The sequence below is a fragment of the Lissotriton vulgaris genome, chromosome 1_1, assembly GCF_964263255.1.
Source record: "Lissotriton vulgaris chromosome 1_1, aLisVul1.2, whole genome shotgun sequence".
In the NCBI taxonomy this organism is placed as follows: Eukaryota; Metazoa; Chordata; class Amphibia; order Caudata; family Salamandridae; genus Lissotriton; species Lissotriton vulgaris.
This window is the reverse complement of record NC_141685.1, coordinates 144,485,653-144,509,121: the sequence shown is the minus strand read 5'-3', so window position 1 is coordinate 144,509,121 and position 23,469 is coordinate 144,485,653. Positions and strand designations below refer to the sequence as shown.

At 43.8% G+C, this 23,469-nt stretch overlaps 1 protein-coding gene across 1 annotated transcript in view; it reads right to left on the bottom strand.

Annotated features, from left to right (window-relative positions):
* LOC147737845 (uncharacterized) overlaps nt 1–21,100 on the bottom strand; it is a 99,924-nt gene extending 78,824 nt beyond the window's left edge. The window contains exon 1 of the mRNA XM_086947811.1: nt 20,927–21,100. The gene's annotated coding sequence lies outside the window, so the exon portion shown is untranslated. The remainder of the gene's footprint in view (nt 1–20,926) is intronic.
* Nucleotides 21,101–23,469: the final 2,369 nt, after the last annotated feature.

Genomic DNA, 23,469 nt, shown 5'->3' with positions numbered 1-23,469 from the left:
TTGTGTCAAAAACATATTTTATAGATGCGGGCAGCAAGTGGGTAAAGTTTGTGGTTGCAGTGTCCCAGGAGCAAGGTAAGAATGTGCAACTTGAGATTCGGCGACTATGGCGGCATTCAGAATCATGCCTGAAGCCTCCAAAAGCAGCCCGCTGGAGCTTGAGGAATTGCCAATTCTGAGTTGCAAGGTGCAATAGTCTTTAGTCTACAGACCTGAGGACGTGTGACTGGGAGCCCCAAGGCCACGACGAGCCTCCAACTGCCTGGTCGCAGGGCATTGGATTTATTTAGGCATTTTTTTATAGCGCATACTTTACCCAGCGGTGTCAGAGCGCTTCACAATAGAGCGAAGTATATAGGATTAGATATTATGGTAACATATTTACAGAGTATAAATCCGCCAAAAATTACACGATACAAACTAAAGTTGGAGCGATTAGGGTTCCCAAAAAACACATTCCACAGTTGAAGCGTAAGGACAAACTAGTCTCCAGTGAGGAACACAAAACAGTCAATGCCTCCAGGCTGTGTAGGTGTATTGTTCTGACCACTCCCACAGGCCCTGCCCCCAACTCACAGACCCCGCCCCATTGCCACAGGCCCCGCCCCCACAGACACCACACCCTTGTAGGTCTCATACGTTAATGCTCTTCCACCGCTTCCACTGCTGCCTCTAGGCCTTATCTCCCCTTACCTCTCTTGTGGGTTCGAGAGGGGAGTGCCCGGGCAGAAGGGGGGACAGTGTCGGCCTGGTTGGAGGGGACACACCCGTGACAACAAACCGCGCGCGGGACAAGAGCCGCTCTGATGATCTGTAGCTGTGCATGCGCAGGATGTATGCTCGTTATAGCCGCACATGCGCTGAGAATAGCGAAGCACATAAAACTGTAAGAGGGAAGCGCGGCCTACAGAGTCCAACCAAGAGGGGACGCAACTGGGACCATCCACACTGTCTTCCATTCAGATAAACAGAAAACACCAGGACTGAACTAAGAGCGCGGGTTAAAGAGGTCTTGATGGGTTAACAGCTGCGCATGCGCTGGGGACAGACACTTCCTCCCGCCACGGAGCGCGGGTTAAAGAGGGCCTTGTATTAACAGCTGTGCATGCGCTGAAGACAGACACTGCTTCCCGCATCGGAGCGCGGGTTAAAGACGGACTTGCATTAACAGCTGCGTATGCGCTGAGGACAGACACTGCTCCGGGGCCTTGGATTACCATGAGCGCCTCAATGCCATGACAGGGACACTGCTGAAGCAGCTCCAAGCAGCAGGGAGAGGGAGCACAGAGGGGTGAGACTCACATTTAAAAAATCAATCAATAAAATCTTTATTCAATCTCTTAAATACAGATCATAAAAGCACAATTTAAATCAGTGATCAACAACCAGCCCCAGTTCATAACAAGTTAAAATCCTAGAGCAAGTAGAATTATTTAAAAAGAACAACAAATAGTTTTACAGGACATTTTATCTCATAAAGTGCATCATGTGCCTCATTGACCGAATCCAGTCAGCTAACATCAAATTACTCATTTCTGCATATAATTGTTAGTTAAAACCAATCTCGCGCCTTTCTCCTTTTCATACAGGCCCACAAACAGGTGGCTACCGAAAAACAGACAACGGGATCAGGCAGAGATTTAAAGAAGTAACGTGCCACCTGGCATGGTTTAAAATTGGGGCGCCTTAAAATCTGAAGGATAATGTCTTCTCATACTGTTTTATAAAACCCACAAAACAAGACTAGGTGCAGGTCGGATTGGGGGGAATGGTTGACGCAGGGACACAGCATTAATCTGAGTGTTTGAATCTTCTCTCCGTATAACCTAACATCAAGGGGAGGAGAGTCAGACAAAATCTCAATAGTTCCTATCTAGATCTAGATAGGAATATCCTCCCTCTGGCCCGGGGGAAATCAGATGATATGCAAGGACCGTCTTTTTTCTGTAATTCCTTTCCCTGCGAAGATAATGAGTCCTCCGCATAAAAATCTCAATTAATTTCTGTTTTGAAATCTTCCTGCATGCCGTTTAATCCTTAAATAATTCTCACAACCAAATTGCCATTAATTCCGATTCCACATAACTCAGCCATCTGATCTTATTGTAATGGTCTAATTTTAAACAATCTTTAAATATGTTTTGTATTAAATTGGTGCTAGTCTAATGGTATGTAACATGTAAGGTAACCCCAATTCTATATGTAAGATATCATTTGAATAAGTGGAAGGTAGAAACACTAGGGACTTAAAAATTATCTTCAAGTTTTTGGAGACAGCCGGTAGGCGCCATACCCCAGACTCCTGCCCCTTATGTATCTATTGCCTTCATTTTGGCCTGAGAAATATTTTAATTGGGTCAAGGGGGCTAGTGTCTAACTTTTGGAGAAGGCCTTAATAGCTTTCAGACTTCTTTCCATTCCTAGTGCTCTTGCCGATACCAGGTTCTCCCAAGTTTGATTTTTATCAAATAAGACTCCCAGGTATGGGAAGGACTCTACCACTTCTGTTTTCTGGCAATCCATATGGAAGTGTGGGGATTTATCAGCTTTGCCAGACCCTGCTATAATGACAGAAGATTTTGTATCAATTACTTTAAGGTCCAGCGAAGCCATGAATGATGCATATGTTGTTATGAGCCATTGGAGAGCTTCCCCCATTCTTGCAATGAACACTGCATCATCGGCGTAAGCTAACATTGGTAGTGGGTTGGTGTCAAACACGGGCACGTCCGGGGATGAGTCCGAGAGGGCTGCCTCAACCCTGTTTGTATATCTGGAAAAAAAAGAAACGGGGCGAGGACACATCCCAGCTTAACTCCTCTAGTGATCTTAAAGGTCCGGGTTCATTTCCCATTTTTGCCATACGGGACACATGCAGTGGCATTTACATATAGTTGGCGGATAAAGTTAATTATAAGTGGATCAATCCCCATCTCTGCCAATAAATACCAAAGTTTCTGATGGCTCACGCAGTCAAATGCAGCTGATACGTCTATAAAAGCCATGTAGATTTTCCCGTCTTTCGATCTGGTATATTTGTCTATACATAGTGACAGGTTTAGACATTGGTCTGTAGTGGCTTTTTCCCTCTGGAAGGCATACTGCAGCCTGCATTAAGATGTTTCTTGGGTCCACTCTTCCAGCCTGAATAAAAGGAACCAACCCATAAGTTTGGCAGTTGTGTCCAATAAGGAGATAGGCCTATAGTTCTTTGGGCTTCCCCAGTCCCCTTTTTGTATATCAGAATAATTACACTATGTTTACAGGAAGGTGGAGGCCCATCTATAACTATGCTGTTAAAAACATTTGTTAGCAGCAGAGCCCACAAATCTTGGTTTTCCTGAAAAAGATCTATCGGCACCACATCAGGTCCTGGGGCTTTTCCAGCAACACAGGCCGCCAACCCTCTTCTGAATTCTGAGAGTGAAAAAGAAACCTGCAATTTAGTATCTGTGTCACTAGAAGCACCACAGGAGCAGTGTTTGAGGTGAATATAAATTCACAGTGTGCCACCCCATGCTTCTTCACCTACATATGAGTCCAGTGTCGGATCTTTAGTATTTTTGAAATAGGGAGTGTTTATTACTTTCTAAAAATCTCTGCTATTGCATGTCCTAGCCGCCTGATCGGGCCTTCCCAGGCCTCCACCCTCATATCCCTCTCTCTTTTCCTTCGAACTGACTTATAGTCACTGCATAGCGATCTCTCTCAAGATTGGTATGTTTGCCAAAACCAGTGGAGAGGTCTCTGGGAACTGTTCTCTGGTAATTGCAGAGACAGACTTCTGGCCCTTTCTGGGCCAGATGCAGGGTCCTATGACCTCATGAAGAAACTCTGATTGAGGGCTTTGGACTCACTACTGAGGACTATAGAATTAGGTTCAGGGGGGCTCACAAAACCCAGACCCAATCCTGGATAGATTTCGTAGACTACTCAGTAAAGACACTGGATGGTTGGTTAACTGGACACAATGTGCATGATTTTACTGGACTTTATAATTTGTTTATGAAGGAACACATTTTGAGTAATTGCACAAATGAAAAGTTGCATCAGCATTTGGTAGACCTAGGTCTAATTTCTCCCCAAGAATTGTGTGGTGGGAATTCCTAAGAACTGGAGGAGAGTGATCACTGGGTTTCCCAACTGGGAAGTCTTGTGAGACTGCAGTGCGCACAGACCAGTGCTGAGGTCTAAGAAAATATACGGATTCTGCAGCATAAATGGTTAAAATGAAATAGAGAAGTAATTTCAAACCCGCCGCTGAAGTTATACCGAACTTTTGAGTATACACTAATGCAATAACCCCATAACAGAGCAATGGAGATTCTGGAGAACGTGGTCATAGACGACACAAAAGTGCCGATCAGGAGTCAAGTTGCAACGCTGGGATCCCTAATTGGTCTCGTAGTGATCCGATACCTGTGCAGCGGCAGCCACAAGTCTCAGAGAACCGCTGGTCAGACGTACCTTGTCGGAGCTCCAAAGCGGAGGGGTGCCGTGGCTGTCAGTGGAAGCGTCATGGCACCAAAGAATGCCACGGCGGTGGCTGCTAAAGCAAGGGCGGCAAGACTGGCAGTCCGGGACGGTGCAGAGCCTGTGAGGCAAGCGGGCGGTGTTCCAGAGCCTGCCCCAGGAGCTACCGAAAACATTCCAGCTAAGACACCGAAGCAGGGTGTAACTTCTACGCGGAAGGGAAGTCTGACTGCCCCCTCTGTCATTGACCTCCTCCGCAAGACGCCGGCGAAAATCCTTCCGGGTCGAGGCAGGAGGAGTCAGCCGGGAACTCAACAGACACCAGCAGCCCTGAAGGGGGCGAAGGCGGTGGATGAGCAGAGTAACCAGCAAAGCAGCGACGAGGACCTCCCTGGGATAACTGTGATAACGGGGACAACTGACGCCAACACAGTAAGCCCTACACATAATGATACAGCAGCTGGGGTTGAAGCAAGCATGAATGGGATAGGGGGTGTTGTGGTACAAGGGGGTGGAACTCCTGCGGACTTGGCTGAACAAATTACTACTCCCCTCCACATAGCCATCGATGACATTATCCCTATAGATACTCAGGTGCATACAGATGATCGCAAAATGCCTGACAGCACAATTCAAATAGAAGTGCCCCAGACGGAGCCAATGAGTTCTATGGCAGCTAAAATTAACAAAAAATGTATCGATTTCGACCCGGACAGAGATAAAGATCCGAGCAATTTTTTCTCATTCTCGGACGAACTTGGGTGGTCTGATGACACAGGATGTCCTCTGAGTGATTTAAGTGATGACAAAATGAGTGCAAAAGAGCATAGAGCAGGCCAAAAAACTGTCCTAAAACGCAGAAAGAGCCATCAGGATACAGCAGAGCTAGCTTGGGACTACACGCCATCAAATCACCTCACAGCATCATTAACACCGCCAAGCTTTATAAATATAACACAACATTCGGACTCCCCAACATACCAAAGCTCAACCTCACCTACAATTGAAACTGTACTTCAAGCTATAGCGGCGCACAGAGAGGAGACATCTCATGATGGGCGCAAGGCCCAAGCTGCTCTCAGTAAGGCTCAAGGGGTGGTGCGCAAACTCTCAAGAAAAGTTGGGACATTTAGTGATCGAATGACAGATTTAGAGTCTAGAATTGTCTCTAATGAGTCTGAGACGGCTGAAAATCACGAACAGATTGACGCACATGAGGCTGAACTATCAGATGTGAGGTGGAAGCTAGAGGACATGGAAAATCGATTACGTAGGAATACTCTACGCGTGCTAGGTATCCCTGAGGAAATTGACTCTCTCCCTGAATTGTCTAGCTAGAACTGGGACTTAGAAGTTCAACGAGCCCACCATGTCCCTCTTACTCCAGACACCCGGTCAAACCTGGGGGGTATCCAAGGGCTATTTTAGTCTATTTCGGCAACTTCCTCTTAAGACAGGCAATTGCTGAGAAGGCCAGGCCAGAAGCAAAAAGATCCAGGGGGTCAATAACCTACTTCTACGCCCGGACTTCTGCCACGCAACTGTGGAGAGGAGGTGGCGGCTTCGCCAACTCATTAAACCCTTGCAAGAAAAGAAGGTGCAGGCATATTTGAAATACCCGGCTCGGCTGAAAGTTATAAATGGGGGACAAATTTTTCGCCTCCGAGATCAAAGCGAAAGAATATCTAGATGGTCTCAAATGAGATATGATGTACATTTTTCGCTTGCTTTTTTTTTTCTCTTCTCTTTCTTGATTTTTAAGGATATCTCGTAACTTGATTGATAATTAACCTTGTTGGAAGATAGCTAAACTGCCGTACCTGCACGTTCCTTTGGCCCGCATTCTTCTTCCTGTGCTGGTTTGCCTGCTCGCCCCCGCCGCCGCAATTTACAACCTTTTTGCGGCCGCAGTGTGGGGGTGAGCTCGCCGACCCGGGACCACGACTCCCAGAGGGCAGAGCGGCCGGAAGCCGCGCAATTGAGAAACGCGCCAGGAGGCGCATAAAGAGACTCCTCACTACCGTATCGCGGGAGTGCCCGGGGCTAAGCCCAGGCGAAGGGCGGGCCCTCTGTGGCCCTCAGAGGACCAAAGGGGACGGGACGGGCCACCCCCTTTCATCTACAGCAGACTGGGACACAGCTCAAGGTGACCGTTTTATATTTCTTACATTTCTTGCCAGTGTGGAACTTTATATCAACTATACACCGCCCAAGTAAAGTGCTTAACAGTTTAACTGTACTCAGGAAGTTGTACACGATGACTAAAGCCAGAAAGACCCCGGAGGCTACAAGATCCTCCACTCGAAATAAGACTGTCCCTACCACACCACTTCCAACTCTTACAAAAGACTATAGGTGCTGTAGCAGACGCAATACAGAACACAGAGAGGCATCTCTCATTAACACCAAATCTGTGTTTTTCTAACCTCTCAAAGCATACTCCCACCACTAATAACACCCTGGATTCCACAGTAAATTCACAGGAATCGCTCTTAATGCAATCTTTCACAGGGCTACCTAGTGGCCAAAGTAGTAGGAAAAATGCATTATCAGAGTCACCTATATGCTTAAATAGCAGGGAAAGCAGCCCCACGTTGATCTGTACCTCTGGGGAAAATTCGTATATTCCCTATGCTGGAGTTATGTCTACAACGCCCCTAAGGATAGGTGAGGGACTTGCAGGGAGCTCAACTCCTGTAAACAAAACAACTACAGAAAAAACATCCTCCCCTATAATGTCGAAACGGCGGTATGGGAAAAAAACAAAATCGATAGTGAGGAAAACTTATCGTCCATTAGGTAAACATAAGCCCTCGGCAAAGGATATTTGGTTCAATTTTAGATTGGCCAAATTAACTAGCAAAACATCCAATTCATTAGCATCATTCTCTAGTCAGGGCACACCATTGTTTCCTAATGAATCACAGCCAGAGCACACGAAAGTTACCACAGATCAGATAAGGGAGACTGAAATGGCATGTACACACGATAAATCAGTTCTGACGGAACTGGAACATCTAGTAAGGTCTCTTTTGCTGCCTATAAGCGAAAGAATCATCAGCATAGAGAAAGTCCTAGTGAAGTTTGAGAGGTCCCAAAATGAAGACACTACAAGCATTCTAAAAATTCTTAGTGCACCGCAGCCAAAGTCCGCCCTTACATCGGCAAGCACCAGTACCTCCAAGCAAACTAACAATAAAAACGTACGAGCTAAGAAAACTCCCAACAGTGGTAAGTCTAAACTGTTACTGACCCCCTCTTTGGGAGTAACAGTGCATAAGACCCCAAACCCTATCGCCTGTGTAAACACTCCACCTGTAGCGGTTTTAACCCCGCCCATTATCACAGATGCCTCTACAACTGGAACTGATGAGAGTGAATGGGCTGCTGAGGGTCTATCTCCTGATTTACCTAATGACCAGGTTGAGCCCTTAAGGCCCTTAGTAACCCAAAATATAGCCACAAATGCACGACCAGTGCAAATATCAAATTTGGCACAACCTAAAAAACCCATCTACATAAATCTCCCACCTGAATCTCACCCATACACCATAGTAATGATTGGTGTACCGAAACTAGGTGAGGATAAGGTAGAGACTTATGGGGAACTAAAAAAGAAAGTGAGCCATTGGCTAACCTCTCACAGACCGATCCCCCTCACATTAACGGATAAATATCTTATGCCAGGAGGGTTGACTGGGTGGGACATAGATTTAAGTCCACTGAGGGAGATTGCATTATTGTTAGTTTAAAGGACAACCGTGTGGCAAGCCATATTAGCAGCTGGAGTGACGGCCCTATAAATAGCTTGATTCGTACAATGGACCTTAGTTACTTCTATCCTGCAGGTGACCATGGGTCAAATACAGGGTATACACAACCCTCATTAGAGCAGGGAATAACGCACGCTAATTATAACCAACATCAAACGAGGGCTACCCCTAGGAATTATGGTCTTCACACTGTAACTGATCAAAGACAGCAAAGGAGAGAAGTACCCTGGGATAATAGATATGTTAACTATCCAGTAACTCATTATGAGAGGAGGGACGCTTCACAGCGAATGCGCCAACATGATTATCCCTACCCAACATATCTAAACACTCAGTACAGTGTGCCTATCTCAAATAGGTTTGATGTCTTTTACGATCAGAGTGGCTTGGATGGGATCGACTGACTACATGTCCCACACATTATAATCTAGTATCAGGCAACACTAAGGACATAAAAGTAGTAATTGTTCCCTCCCTTGACGATGAATTAGATATAAAAAGCCAGGTAGAGCCAGATACAGGTCCCTCAATAGATAGATCTCCATCACACGATCAGATGTGTACACTACATGACCCGACTGATGCTCTCAGTTTCGTTCCACCTCATACCGAATATAACTACCCTGTAATGGAAACACAGGGAGATACGCAGTTAGAACAATCACCTCGAAATATGCCAGATATTAGAACTGCAGACCCTGGCACCATAACAGAAACTTCAACTGCCAGCAGTCTGAGCTTAGTCTCCTGGAACACAGCGGGTCTGGCAGATAAAGCACACGATCCCACTTGGTTGGCGTTTGTAAAGAAGCATGCCGTGATATGCCTCCAAGAAACATGGATGGAAGAGAATACTGTTTATATTGAGGGATACCAAAGCTTTTTCTCGCCAGCGGTCCCATCAAGTAGTGGGAGAGCAAAGGGGGGCTTGGCAATTTTCATTAACCTGGCACTTACTTGTCAAATAATTAACCGTAGCCTTGAAAATAGAAACATCCAAGTTCTGGTGTTGAAGAGGGGTAAACATGCTCTGACCTTGATTAATTTCTATAATGCAGTAAGCAACCAAGGAGAATGTAGTATACTGCAGTTATATGACCTTCTGAGAGACGGAGCAGGCACTTTGCCACGTAACATATTGATTGCAGGTGACTTTAACGCACATCTGTGCGGGAACCCAGGAGTGACACCCATGGGACTGTTGGGATGTAACAGCATGAAAGGTTTCCATTTTGACCACTCTCGGCGAGGAAGCCATCTTAACAATTTGATAAATGAAAACAATTTAACTGTAGCCATGTCTATGGCGCCGGACTCTAAGGTTTTTGATGTCCCCACATATAAAGGTTGAGGACATGGTTCCTATATAGACCACATTCTACTATCTGCTGACCTTGCAAATTCTGCCTCCGGTTTCACTATTTTAACAAACATTTTCAGTGATCATAACCCCATCTCTATCAGACTGGGCGGGGGCATCTTTGAACAGAAAAAGCATTGTGAAGATTGTGGGGCCTTAAAATGTACAAATGGCAAACGTCGATTGAAATGGACAATGGTAAACTGTGACAGCTTGTACACCTCAATTAATAACTCATGTGGACATGAACTTGCACTTTGTGTTTCCCCTGCATCACCCCCGGAACTGACTTTAGCTGTTTTCGGGATAGTGGTATCAACAGTAGGGTCTATGTTAACCGTACCAGTTAAGGGACATACTGGAAATAACCCTAAATGGTTTGACCACTCTTGCTCCAAGGCAAGCAGAGATCTGAAAAGGGCTCTAAAAATCAGACCTAGAGAGCCAGCCCAAATTAAAGCTTTGCGAGCAACTTACAAGACAACTCTCGCCACAAGGAAAAAAGAAATTAAGGCAAGCACCTGGGAGTCCCTGCTTGATTCAACAATCCTGGGTAACAGTGCCAAATTCTGGGAAATCATCAATAACCCACTGTTTGATGATCCTAACAGTACTGTACTTGGCACTAATATTCCCGAGGAGAACTGGGTCACTCATTTTAGCACAATTTTTAAAAGCAATGAGCAACATGTGGAATATAGCTCTACAACTCCTATGGAGAATCTTTTGTTTTTTTCAGTCAATGAGGTAGAAAAGGGCATTCAGGGGTTAACCAGTAACAAGGCTCCTGGTCCAGATGGACTACCACCGGACCTTTTTAAACCTTGTATCTCGCTATGGGCTCCCGTCCTCACCGCTGTAGTTAATGCAGCTGTGGTCTCTGGTTGCCCAAAGTCATGGGGGATATCGACCATAGTGCCCGTGTTTAAAAAGGGTGACCGTAACAGCCCACTGTGCTACAGGCCTATATCTTTAATCAATTCTGTAGCAAAAGTGGTGGGGGAGTAATCCTGAATAGGTTAACCACATGGGCAAAAGATAACAACATAATATCCCCAATTCAATATGGTTTCAGGCCTAGACACTCAACAATTACCCAGTGTCTGAACCTATATTTGATTATTGGAAAATACACTATGGCCCGGCAGGGTACAATCCTTTTTTTTTTTTTTTTTTAATATTTTTATTGAGAGTTCATACCGGTAAATACATATTCATAGAAGCGTACATAAATACATAGTTAGAAGCATTACAGTATTACGTCAAGCGAAAAAGCAAAAAGAATACTATACAGTACAGAGTCAGTTGACATGTTAAATATCTACACAGCCAGTAAATCATTCATTTGTAATTTTGCTGTCCTCCAAGTGGCCACTGGGGCCCAAAGTCGCTTACCCATATCCCTTAGCTTCACTCCCTTTAAATCATATAATGCTTCCTCAATATTATGTATACCCAGCATTCTGCACAACCACATTTGAAAAGTTGGGGCTTCTGAATCCTTCCAGGCTGCGCTAATTAAAATCCTAAGGACTGCTACGGAAATGAAAACTAAAGCTTCGGCCTCAGTACTCATATTTAGTTTCACATCACAACCGATTATTATCAAGGTTGGGGATAGGTTAATTTTGACGTCGAGTAGCCCCTCTAAAAACCGTGTTATTTCGGTTTTAATAGTTTTTAATTTTTCACAGCCATAGAACATGTGTATAAGATCTGCTGTACCATTACCACATCTGGGGCAGTTGCTATCTGTCGCTTTCCCCCAAGAGAATAATTTTTCGGGCGTATAGTATAAATTAAATAGAGTTTTGAAATGTTGGGCCCTGAGATTCGAGGAACGCAGAAACCTCTTATCCATAGCTAACGCTTTATCAAGGTCTACTTCGGGATCTCCCAATTTTTTGGACCATGTGGTTTCAATTTTTCCAATATCGTCGATTGATGCGTCGTTAAATATTTTATATATATCTCTAATTCTATGGCCGCCTGACTTCAAATACTCAATTAGTTCGAATTTCCCAAGCTGAGTGATACGTGGCCTAATTGCTTTAATTCTATTTACAATCTGTAGGTATTTGAACTTTTGATAGCCTTGTAGTGAATATTGGTGTGTGAGTTCTTCAAGCGTTCTGCAGTGATCTCTCATCATTCTTTGCCCCAACTCCACAATACCATGACTCTCCCAATGACGCCACGTTCCACCCCTACTAAGATTTGGAAAGAGTGTTGAGTTCCACAGTGGCGTGCGATAATGGATAGTGGGTATATCTAGAACTTTTTTAACAGTTTTCCATATAGACCATATACCTTCCAACGTCTTGTATCCAATTTCCTTGTAATAACTCCTCTGGGTTCTCCTTAATAAAAGCCCTACAGCTTCACTTCCCACCAATAGCTGATGAATTGATGGTATCACCGCCTGCCTGAGGGTTGGGCCCCCCGGATGGAGTAGGATAGCCGTGTCTGCAAGGAGGCATGCAAAATGATAGCTCTTAATATCTGGCAATCCCAACCCACCTCTATCTTGTGGTAATGACATATATCTATTTGACCGCCTTATTTTACCATATTGCCATAAAAATTTCATGAAAATGGACTCAATCTTCTTAATAATTTTCTCATCAATTTTGAATGGGATTGACCTTAATTTATAAAGCACCTTAGGAAACATTGTCATTTTTATGACGTTAGCCCTCCCAATAAGTGACAACTTTAATGAGTCCATTCTTTTTAGATCTGTTTCCATAGATTTGAAAAGAGGGGTGTAATTATCGTCAATTATTTTACCTGGTTCTGCATTTATTGTTATACCCAGGTAAACTACAGATTATACATACCTTCCATCCACCTTGGCTATTTTTTTAGAACAAAGTACCTGTGTTTTATCCACATTTAGTCGGTAGCCCGACACATCTCCAAACTGACTAGTTATATTAACTACCTCCCTCATAGCTAGCTCTGGATCTTTTGTAATGACTGCTAGATCATCCGCATAAGCGAGAAGTTTGGTGTGAAACCCATTTGATATTATTGGTTTAATAAGCGCACTGTTCATTAATTGTGTAATTAAAGGGTCTATGTAGAGTGCGAACAAGATTGGAGAGCATGGGCAGCCCTGTCTTGTACCCCTTGTTATGTTGATCCTATCTGATCTTTCCCCCATTAATTGAATTCTTGCCATAGGCGATGAGTACATAGCCTGGATGGCTTGACAAAATCTAGGGCCAAATCCCCTTGCCTCCATAACCTTCCATAGGAAACTCCATCTGACGCGATCAAATGCCTTCTCCGCATCGAGGAGGATCATTGCAACCTCCTCCCCCCTAGCATCACCGATGTCAAATAGTGTAATAGCTCTCCTAATATGGTTTGTGGTTCCTCTTCCTGGGATAAACCCATGCTGCCAGGGGGAAACCAAGGACGCAATGATCCCTCCCATGCGAGTGGCCATGATTTTGGCATATAGCTTGTTATCACCGTTAATCAATGATATTGGTCTGTAGGAGCCCGGGTTAGTCTTAGGTTTCCCTTTTTTGTGGAAGATTACTATATTAGTTTCTTGCCAGGACTCAGGTATTATTCCGGTATTCATAACACCATTGAATAGATCTAAGAGCATTGGTGTTGTTTCCTCCCTTAGACTTTTATAAAGCTCTACTGGTATAGCATCTGGGCCCGCCGCCTTTCCGCTTGCAAGATCTTTCAGTGCTTCCAATACCTCTGACATTGTAATATCTTGTTCCAGTAGTTCGATCTGGCCTGGTTTTAACTTACTACCCATGTCTAACCAGCATATATTTGGTGCCTCTGCAGCTGCTTCCTCCTGATATAATTCTTGATAAAACTTCCTAAACCCCTCCAGAATTTCACCAGGTTTGTCGTGTATTTGGCCCTGATATTCAATTTGTGTCACAATGTTCTTACTTGCCACCTGCCTAATTCGCAGGGCAAGAGCTCTACCTGCTTGCTCACCAGTTTCGTAAAGGCGTGATCCCTGTGCCTGATAATTTGCTGCCGCCTTTCTTGCTAGTTGTTTCTGGATCTCAGCTTTTAAGGAGTTCACTCTATGTAGGCTCTCGACAGATTGAGCACCTGTAATTATATCTAGTCTATGTTGTGTCTCTGCCTCACTCAGTTTTCCCATCAATGCTTCCCTTTCCCTATTAACCTTTTTCCATATGTTGGTGGTATAGCTTATAGTCTCTCCTCTTATTCCCGCCTTGAAGCTATCCCACACCACTCCCCTTGATGCACTATACCTATTAGCGTCAAAAAAGGACTGGGACCATATTTTCATATGAGTGATATAGTCGGCATCCGCTAATAATTTTTTATCAAATGACCAGGGTCTAGGAACCTTGTATGGTTTATTGATGGCCATATTTAAGACTAGGGGATTATGATCAGACATAATTTTGGGAAGCTTATTTATTTGTGCACTCCTAAGTAGGGTAGTCGAGATCATTAAATAATCCAATTTCGAGTATTTATTAAAAGGATGTGAAAAATAAGTAAACCCGGGGTCTCCAGTCAGTAAATTTCCCCAAACATCATCTAAGCCATGTGACTGCATCATTGACGTGATTGCTCTAAACACCCTTGGCTTCATACCTATGTATGCGCTGCCATCCGTAAAATTTGCAGAGATGTTAAAATCGCCACATAATACTATCGGGGTATGCCAATCAATTAATTCATTTTCAATTTGACTAAAGATTTCTGGCTCGTCTGTGTTGGATCCATATACTGTGCAGATAGTGAAACCTAAGTTCATTTCACAAATTGCCCATCTTCCCAATGAATCCGCCTTACACCTTTTGGCCCCCCCTAACCCCACTTTACCAATTATGGCCACACCTCTTATCATAGAAGTCTGGGATGTACATGACAGCAATTCATAGCTTTTAAAATTCAACCAATGTTTTTTGCTCCAGGGTAAGTGGGTCTCTTGTAAACATATTAAATCTAAGTTTATCATATTTAGATATTGTTCAAGCTTCCCCCTCTTTTTCCAATCATTTAATCCTCCTATGTTGAGGGATCCAATCCTTAGTTTAGGCATACCTAATTTTTAAATATTTCCATAACATCAACCTGTCCAGATAACTGATGCATACACAATATACATAATAAGAACATATCCTTTGTTTTAAATTTACTCTTTCATTCGAAATCACTTTAACAGTACAAACTCTCTTCAGTTTTTTATTTTCTCCCCCCACATCCGCCACCCACCCCACTTTCCCCCCCTCCCTTCCACACCCTCTAGCCCCCCCCCCCCTCCTGCCACCCCTTGAGACGGCAGGGTACAATCCATATGGCCTTTATGGACCTATCGTTCGCATTTGATTGCGTAGACAGAAGCAAGCTATGGGATGCCATGTTAAAAATGGGAGTAGTGCAGAACTTGGTCAATCTGTTAGCCGATTTGCACTCTGATACGAGAGCAAACGTCCGTTACACCCAAGACATGAAAGTAACGGGTGACATAAGAATAAATCGGGGCGTCCGACAGGGGTGTATCTTAGCTCCATTCCTCTTTAACTTGTACATCAATGAGCTAGAGGAATACCTTTTAAAAACTGGAGCAGATTACCCCTATGTTGGACGGAAAGGTGTGCCAGTCCTGCTCTATGCGGACGATGCTGTCCTGATTTCAAGGACAGCACTCGGACTTCAAACCCTGTTAAACTCCTTCTTTGATTTTATGGAGTCCCGAGGCTTAAGCATTAATAATTCCAAATCCTACGTCATGAAGACAGGTCTGGGATCAAGAAAGCCAAATCTTTTTAATGTTAATGGGGAAAAAATAGCCAAAACCTTCTCTTATCTCGGTGTCCTCTTCGATCACCAACTATCGTGGGGACCCACGATTCAGAAGAAGAAGGGAGAGGTAACTCGAGTCAATGCAGCTATACTTGACTTTGCGAGAAAAATGGGTAACAGCCCGGTGGCTGCCTTGCTTAAACTCTATCAGGCTAAAAGCACCGCCGTAGCATGTTACAGAAGTGAGCTATGGGGGTACACCCACACTAGAGAGTTGGAGGTTGTAGAAAACAACTTTTTAAAGCAGATATTGAGGGTGCCAAGGGGAACTGGAAACTTCTCTGCCCATGAAGAGTTAGGCATGCCTTACTTATGCGACAGAATAGCCACAAACCCCCTTTTGTGCAGGTTGAATTGTTGGCTGAACACAGACATACCACTCACCCAACATATACTAAAAGAAGCTTTAACATGGGATGGTAGGTTTAAGGTTCCCTGGATAAGGTATATCCGTGATTGTTTTACAGAAATAGGGCAGCCCGACTTGTTCTTAACCCCAGATTCTATTACCAAACCTGATGTCACTTTTGTGAAGAACACCTTCATGGCAACTAGGTATTTAGCCCGGGAGGAGGTTGAGTTACAGAAAGACAGTGTTAGGAAACACGTATTATTAAAAACCTGCTTACAAATGGAACCATATCTGTCATGGCCCCTGTCGGGTTATGAACGCTTTCTGCTGACGAGGTTCCGCCTTGATTTATTTCATTTATTACTGGCTGTACCGAGTGGGGCCCATTGAGGTCAAGTGTTGCCTGCTTGCGGCTGCGACTTAAAGGCTCCGCAAGATCTAACACACTTCTTATTTATTTGTTCTTACTACATCATACCCCGGAGGCTTTACTTAAAACCTTGCCTCAAACAACTGAAATTTGCACAAATCAGACCAGCACTTTATTATCTTCAACTACTAAACTGTGACTGCACTTTATTTGTATGTAGCTTCCTGAAATTAGCAATAAGATTTAGGAAAAGTATGGAGGGATAAATGTGCTGTTGTCAGGCATATTTTTAAGCAACATTAATTATTTATATTTTTAATTGTATATTTCGCTTGTGACTCTTTGTCTTATATTGTTCACTTATTCTTTTATTATTAATGTAATGAATCACATGTGCCGATTGTATATTTTCTGTGAACTGTGCTTTTATGATTGTATCACAAACAATCTAATAAAGTTATTTGAACATTGAACATTGATTGATATTTATAATCATAGCTCTTAAGCCAGATGAGTTTTCCTAGTAGATGTGTTGGGGGGGAGGGACCACGGTGAGACAGACTGAGTGGAATAGGTGCGAGGGAAGGAAATAAAAAATAAAAAATAAAAGAGTGGTCAAAAATATATAGGTTGTACGGTTTCAAATTTGCATAATCCGTAGGATAAAAACTTTATCTAATTTAAGCACTGGTTAGGAGACGCACTTTCATCAAACAGACTCTAATGGAGTCTGCACGCCTCACTTTCAGGGATGGGGAGGGGGGTTTGGGGGGAGAGGGTTGGGGGGCGGAGCAAGGGGGGGAAAACAGTAAAAAAAGCATCCAAAATTGTACAAACAAAATTTATAGGTTAAGCATACATTTTTCACATGGTACAACCAGAATCTATAACAAGTCTACTAGATCTAAGCCACAAAAAATAAAATATTATGGATAAGCTGAAAATATGTTCTTGGAATGTGGCGGGACTCAATGATAGGGACAAAAGGGTTCGGCTGTGTGGGATATTTAGTCAAAATCCATTTGATGTACTATCTCTAAAAGAGAAGCATATCCCATGGGAAGAAAGAGATTCATTGAAGGTCCCTGGATTTAACTTGTTGGTAACTACAACACACACATCTAGAACCCGAGGTGTTGCCATATTAACTAGACCCTTTTTGGGACAGGCCATACGTAAGGCAGCTGATCCCCTGGGAAGGTGGATTATCGTTGAGCTCAAAATTGGTATTACAATTTGTTCAATATATGCCTCTAATCAGGACGATCCCTCTACATTTAGGGAACTTGAATTGGAGTTAGCCTCTTAGCCCAGAACATTGATATTTTGTGGGGATTTTAATATTTCTCTGAGACAAAATGGGGCAAGACAAAACCAAGACAAATATACATACGCTGGACATAAACCAAAAGTGTTTAGAGCCATTTCCCAGCTTAAAGAGAGTTTAGATTTAATAGACATATGGGACATAAAACGACACTCTGACCCCGGATATACTTATTTCTCATATCCTCACAACAAATATGTCCGGATCGACTACATATGGGTAACCAGGGATTGCTCAGACAAGGCACTAATTAGTAAATTCCCAAAGATCATCTCGGATCACAATCTTTCAGCCCTTACACTCGATATCACCAATCTTAACAGGCCTCGGTCAGTATGGACTTTTGATAGAAAATTGCTTGTAAATAAAGACTATATCGAATACATTAAAATATGGACTCAGGGTTTCTTTGACTGTAACTGATATAGTGCATCCAGGGGTACAGTCTGGGATTGCTTCAAGGCCGCACTTAGGGGGGAGACAATTAGTTTTGTAGCTAAGCGCAGGAAAGATGCAGATAAGGCTAATAAGCTACAGATGTAAGAGTTAGCTAAAATAGAGGAAAAGCACACCACTCTAATAATGCGAGGCGAGGATGGGGGATCGACTCTAAGAAAAATGCTTATTCTTAAAACTGAGCTAAATAGTAGGCTCACCCAGAAGGCGGCTGAGACCTTCCAGTCAAATCGTAATAAGATCTACGAAGATGAAGAGAAGGTTGGGAAGCAGCTTGCTTTACGTACCCGCCGGAAGCATTCTCTTAATACAATCACCATCATTGAGGTAGAGGGTCAGGAATATACATCGCCGGGAGATATATTAGAAACTTTTAGAAAATACTACCAAAAACCATATCAAAATGAGGATACGCTCGATTATGAAGCAATCAAAGAGGCCCTGACTAGATGGCTAACCGAGTCTGGATCAAATAAGGTCATAGACGATATTACTAGGGAAGACCTGGAAAAGAATATTACGCTTATTGAAGTACAACTCGCCCTATCAAAACTGGCCTCGGGTAAAGCCGCGGGCTCTGACAAACTGCCTCTAGAATTGTATAAAATTTTGGGAGATTTTATAACACCCTATCCGTTAGATCTATTTGTAGGGATTCAAGGGAGCAGCATCACTCCGGATTCATGGAAGGAGACGAATATAGTAATTTTCCCAAAAAAGGGAAAGCCCCCTAAACTACCTTCATCATACCGCCCAATTTCTTTAATAAACTCAGACTCGAAGCTATACTCAAGGATCTTGGCTAATCGGCTCAGGAGGATCGTCGAACATCTGGTCTCCCCGTGGCAACATGGCTTTATCCCCGGCAAGTCTACCACGGATCATACACGTAGGACCATAACGCTATGTGATATCATGAATGCGACTGGGGGCCAGATGTCGATGATCCTCCTTAATGCCGAGAATGCTTTCGACCAAGTTTCTTGGGAATTCCTATGGGCAGTGCTTGATGAAAATAACTTTGGGCCATGTCCTATGAAGTCAATTAGGGCAATGTACCATTATCCAAAGGCCAGGGTACTAGTGATGGGCCAGGAATCTAGGCTATTTGATATATTTAGAGAAACAAGGCAGGGATGTCCCTGTTCCCCGATTTTATTTGCCATTTATATAAATCCCTTGATCTTGAAGCTAATCGCAAGTGATGTAATTAAACCAATCACGGTTGGCTCCCATTATACTGAGATACTGGCGTACGCCGATGACGTGGCGGTAGTAACACCTACCCCGACCGAGGCAATACCGGAAATAGAGCTAATCACTCAAGCTTTTGGTCAGATCTCTGGGTACTCTCTCAACCATGATAAAACTGGCGTACGCCGATGACGTGGCGGTAGTAACACCTAACCCCACCGAGGCAATACCGGAAATAGAGCTAATCACTCAAGCTTTTGGTCAGATCTCTGGGTACTTTCTCAACCGTGATAAAACAGCGGTTATTTGTACTGAAAATATACGGTTCGAAGACCCTAAGAAGGTAGATAACGCAGTGCATCTAGGAATATGTATATCCCCCAAGATAGGGAAGATCATTGAATTAAACTATGAGTCCCTCCTCAAAACCATTAAGAAAGACCTAAAGAGGGTTGACAGTCTGCACCTCTCAATAATTGGGAGAGGTAACTTTCTCAAAATGAACATTCTTCCTAGGGTGTTGTATTTGTTTCGTGCTATCCCATTAATAGTGGAAGACAAAGTCATCAAAACATTTGAATCCCAAATGAGTAAGTTTATTTGGAACTATGGGAAAGTAAGGAGAGCTCTGAACTATCTGTCCCTTCCCTGACACAGAGGGGGCTTAGCAATCCCTAATATAACGCTCTACCTGTGGGCTACTTTACTCCAGCAAATGTCACCGCTATTTAATATAAAAACAACAGAGTCAACCATAGAAGTGAATCCCATACAGTCAACCTATGAACTAGCGTTAGGTAATAAGGCAAAAGGCCCCTTGCTAATAGGTAGAACCATCATACTTTAAGAAGGTCAAGTTTAAGATTATAAATAGTGAGTGGAGAATCTGGAAGAAAACTGTGAGACATCTCAATATTTTAAAATGTAATAAATATACACCATTATGGCATTCTTCCTTGTTGCCAGTACAAGTCAATGATGACATTTCTAGGAGATGGGAAAATCTGAGGGTTCTAACTGTAGGGGACTTCCTTTATCCAGTTCCAGCTACTAGGTTTCTGTATCTTCAAAACAATTTCTCAATCCCGAATACAGATATTTTTAAATGTATCCAAGTCAATACGATCCTTAACTTGAAAACTCCAAATATTTCCCTCGCTAACATTCCCTTACTGGATTGTATAGCAAAATCCTCAACTAGGATAGGTACCCTCTATGACATATTAATAGAAAGCCAGAAGGATGGACAGGCCTCACCTCCTCGGACCCCTGGACAGGCCTCTCCTCCTCTGCACCCCTGGACAGGCCTCTCCTCCTCCGCACCCCTGGACAGGCCTCACCTCCTCTGCACACCTGGACAGGCCTCACCCCCTCTGCACACCTGGACAGGCCTCTCCTCCTCTGCACCCCTGGACAGGCCTCTCCTCCTCCGCACCCCTGGACAGGCCTCATCCCCTCTGCACACCTGGACAGGCCTCACCCCCTCTGCACACCTGGACAGGCCTCTCCTCCTCTGCACCCCTGGACAAGCCTCATCTCCTCTGCACCCCTGGACAGGCCTCACCCCCTCTGCACACCTGGACAGGCCTCTCCTCCTCTGCACCCTTGGACAGGCTTCTCGTCCTTTGCCCCTCCCCTGGACAGTCCTCTCCTCCTCTCCTCCTCTGCTCCCCACTCAGGCTCAGCAGCAGTTAGAGCTGAGCTCGCCTGACCTGGTCATGAATGCCAGGGGGGGGGGGGGATCTGATCCATGGATTCATAAATTGCAGCCAAGTGAGTTAGCAGCTCCTACCTGAGCAGAAAACTGTCCAGGCTCTCTCCTCCTCCTGGGTTCGAGGGGGAGGGAGGGGGCAAGGGGGGGCAGATCTGGGGTCTGAGGGGGGTCTGTAGATGGAGGTATCTGCCCACCAAACAGGGCTCCTTCCTCCTCCGCTGCAGGCTGGACACATCAGTAGAGGCCGGAAGTGATGTCAGAACCACTGCTGGTGCTGTCTCTGCCGCTGCTGACCCGGAAGAGGAAAGCCTTCTCCCTTTCATACAGTGTGCAGCTTAGTGGATTTCATCAGCAGGCGTGGAGCGCCCTCTGGTGGCCGCTGACGGAAACGCTGCCTCCAGGCTCCAGGAGTGAATACATTTCACACAAACAAGCATTTATACCAGCAAAGACCTGGGATTTCAGAAGTCACAGACGTGAATGTTTTTAAGGGTCAGACAGTTCAAGTACAGGGTCTCACACTTTGCTGCTGTAAAAAAGTATTTATAGCTTCTCTTCAGATTGCATCTTCCAAACACTGACGTAAAGGACTAAAGAATATTTACAGAAAGGCGACAACTGGAAGAGACAGTCTGTATTTCAAAGAATATATCTGTATTTCAATTAATATATCTGTATTTCAATTAATATATCAGAATATAAGTTAGTTTTCCAATTAAACTGGACAGCTTATTTATTCTTTATTCTTTAAAATAATTTATTTGCAGTTTTTCCAACCCCCAACGTACTAGATAGCAAAATAAACAGAGGCAAATACCATGTTTATTTATTTATTTATAACATTTGTAGAGTGCGCTGTTACCAAACGGTGTCCTGGTGCTATAGTCATACAACAAGACTTAATTGTAAGTTCTAATTAGGTTTTGAGTTTCTGGTTTAAGAGCACAACTGTCTCCTAAAATATTAAGATAGCGGCCTCTTCCAGGCTTTGGTGTTTTGTTTACAGTAACCACCATCCTCTCTAAACAAAGATTCGCTGACAAAAAATAAAGCAATATATATTTGAAACAATTAATCCCTAAGATAGGGCAACCAAGTATGAACCAGAAGTTTCTCACACAGTTTACATTGTATCATAAAAATGAGTGGGTATTACTGGCCTGAAGAACAGGGCAGGGACATTTCACGACTCTAAAATATTCTACTCCTTCACATAGGCCCCTATATCACAGTACGCTCGTCATCAATACACCGCTGATTAGAGAGTGTGTCAACTCTTTGTAGCATTGTCATACAAGCAACCTTGAGTGCCTCGACAGCGACATTAATTTGGACGTGCATATATCAGAGATTTCAAGCGTCACTCATCACGAGTGACACTAAACCATATGGAGGTCGTACTGAGGTCTCACACAAACCTGGCCCATTCTTCCAAACTATGGGGATTAACTAGAACTTCACACATTACTATTCGGCACAGAGCAGACCCTATGTCGCACATTTTGGTGCAAAACGTTTCTCATATTTCACCATGAGTACTGCACACAGTTCAGTAGAATGTTAAATTGAATGTCTATTTTAGTGAGACTTGGTTGTTAATTTTATTACTTTACATGTGTGCTGATCATATCTATAAATTCAGTAATGTCTCTTCCTTTGGATTTGTCAAAGTCAAATGTTAAGTGACTCCACTCCCTCTATCTTATTTAAATACCTCAATTCTCTATTGATTTTTCATATACAATGAGCTTATTACAGGGATGGAAGTTTATCAATTCAGCAGAGTCCAAGATACTCTGTAAACTAGAACTTGTGAGAAGACATTGAAAACAGGATATACAATAAATTAAATTAACCCTCTAGATAGAAGTGATGTGGCTCAGACGATCCCGCAGATTATCAGGGAAGGAGGATGAGGGAGAACACGAGGGGAAGGGACATGGGAACAGGAAAAACAAATGTAATTGTGCCAGGCCCCATGGTCGCCCCCAAAAAGCCAACTCCCACTATGAAGGCCATAGCCAGCTAACTCTTACATTGGTGGGTTAAATCCTGAAATACTGACATTTTAGTGAAGCAAGGTCAGACGGGCCATAAATTGCTGTTCCACCCCTAGGTTGGTCATCAAGGTATCCCAAACAAAGCCCCAGTAGCACAAAGCACTGTACAGTCCGCAGGAAATGTAAAATGTCACAGGCGAGTGTGCCACACCTTCAGCACCTCCAGCACTTGGAATCGTCTGCCGTATGTGCTTTATAGATCCACTCCAGCGTCCAGTTCCAGTGGTGTGGGAACTTGAAATAACTGAATTTCAACCTGACCTCCTGGAGGAAACTGCCATGGTCTTTCCAAAGGTCGTGTCCGTCCTGCTCAGACAGTGAGAGGCACAGCCTCTGCTCCCACAAACAGCATAAAGTGTGGGCAGTGGTGCTCGAAAAAAGGCTGTCCATAATGGTAACATACAATCCCACCATAGTGTCCTTGAATCCTTTCCACATCAGGATGTAATGCAACATTGGGTCAGTCTCTAGATCGTAAGGGGGAGCACCCAGCATGTGTCGCAGGCTCTGCATGAGCTGTTGGTACTGTCAGTGATGCGACTGTGGCAGCCCATAATCACG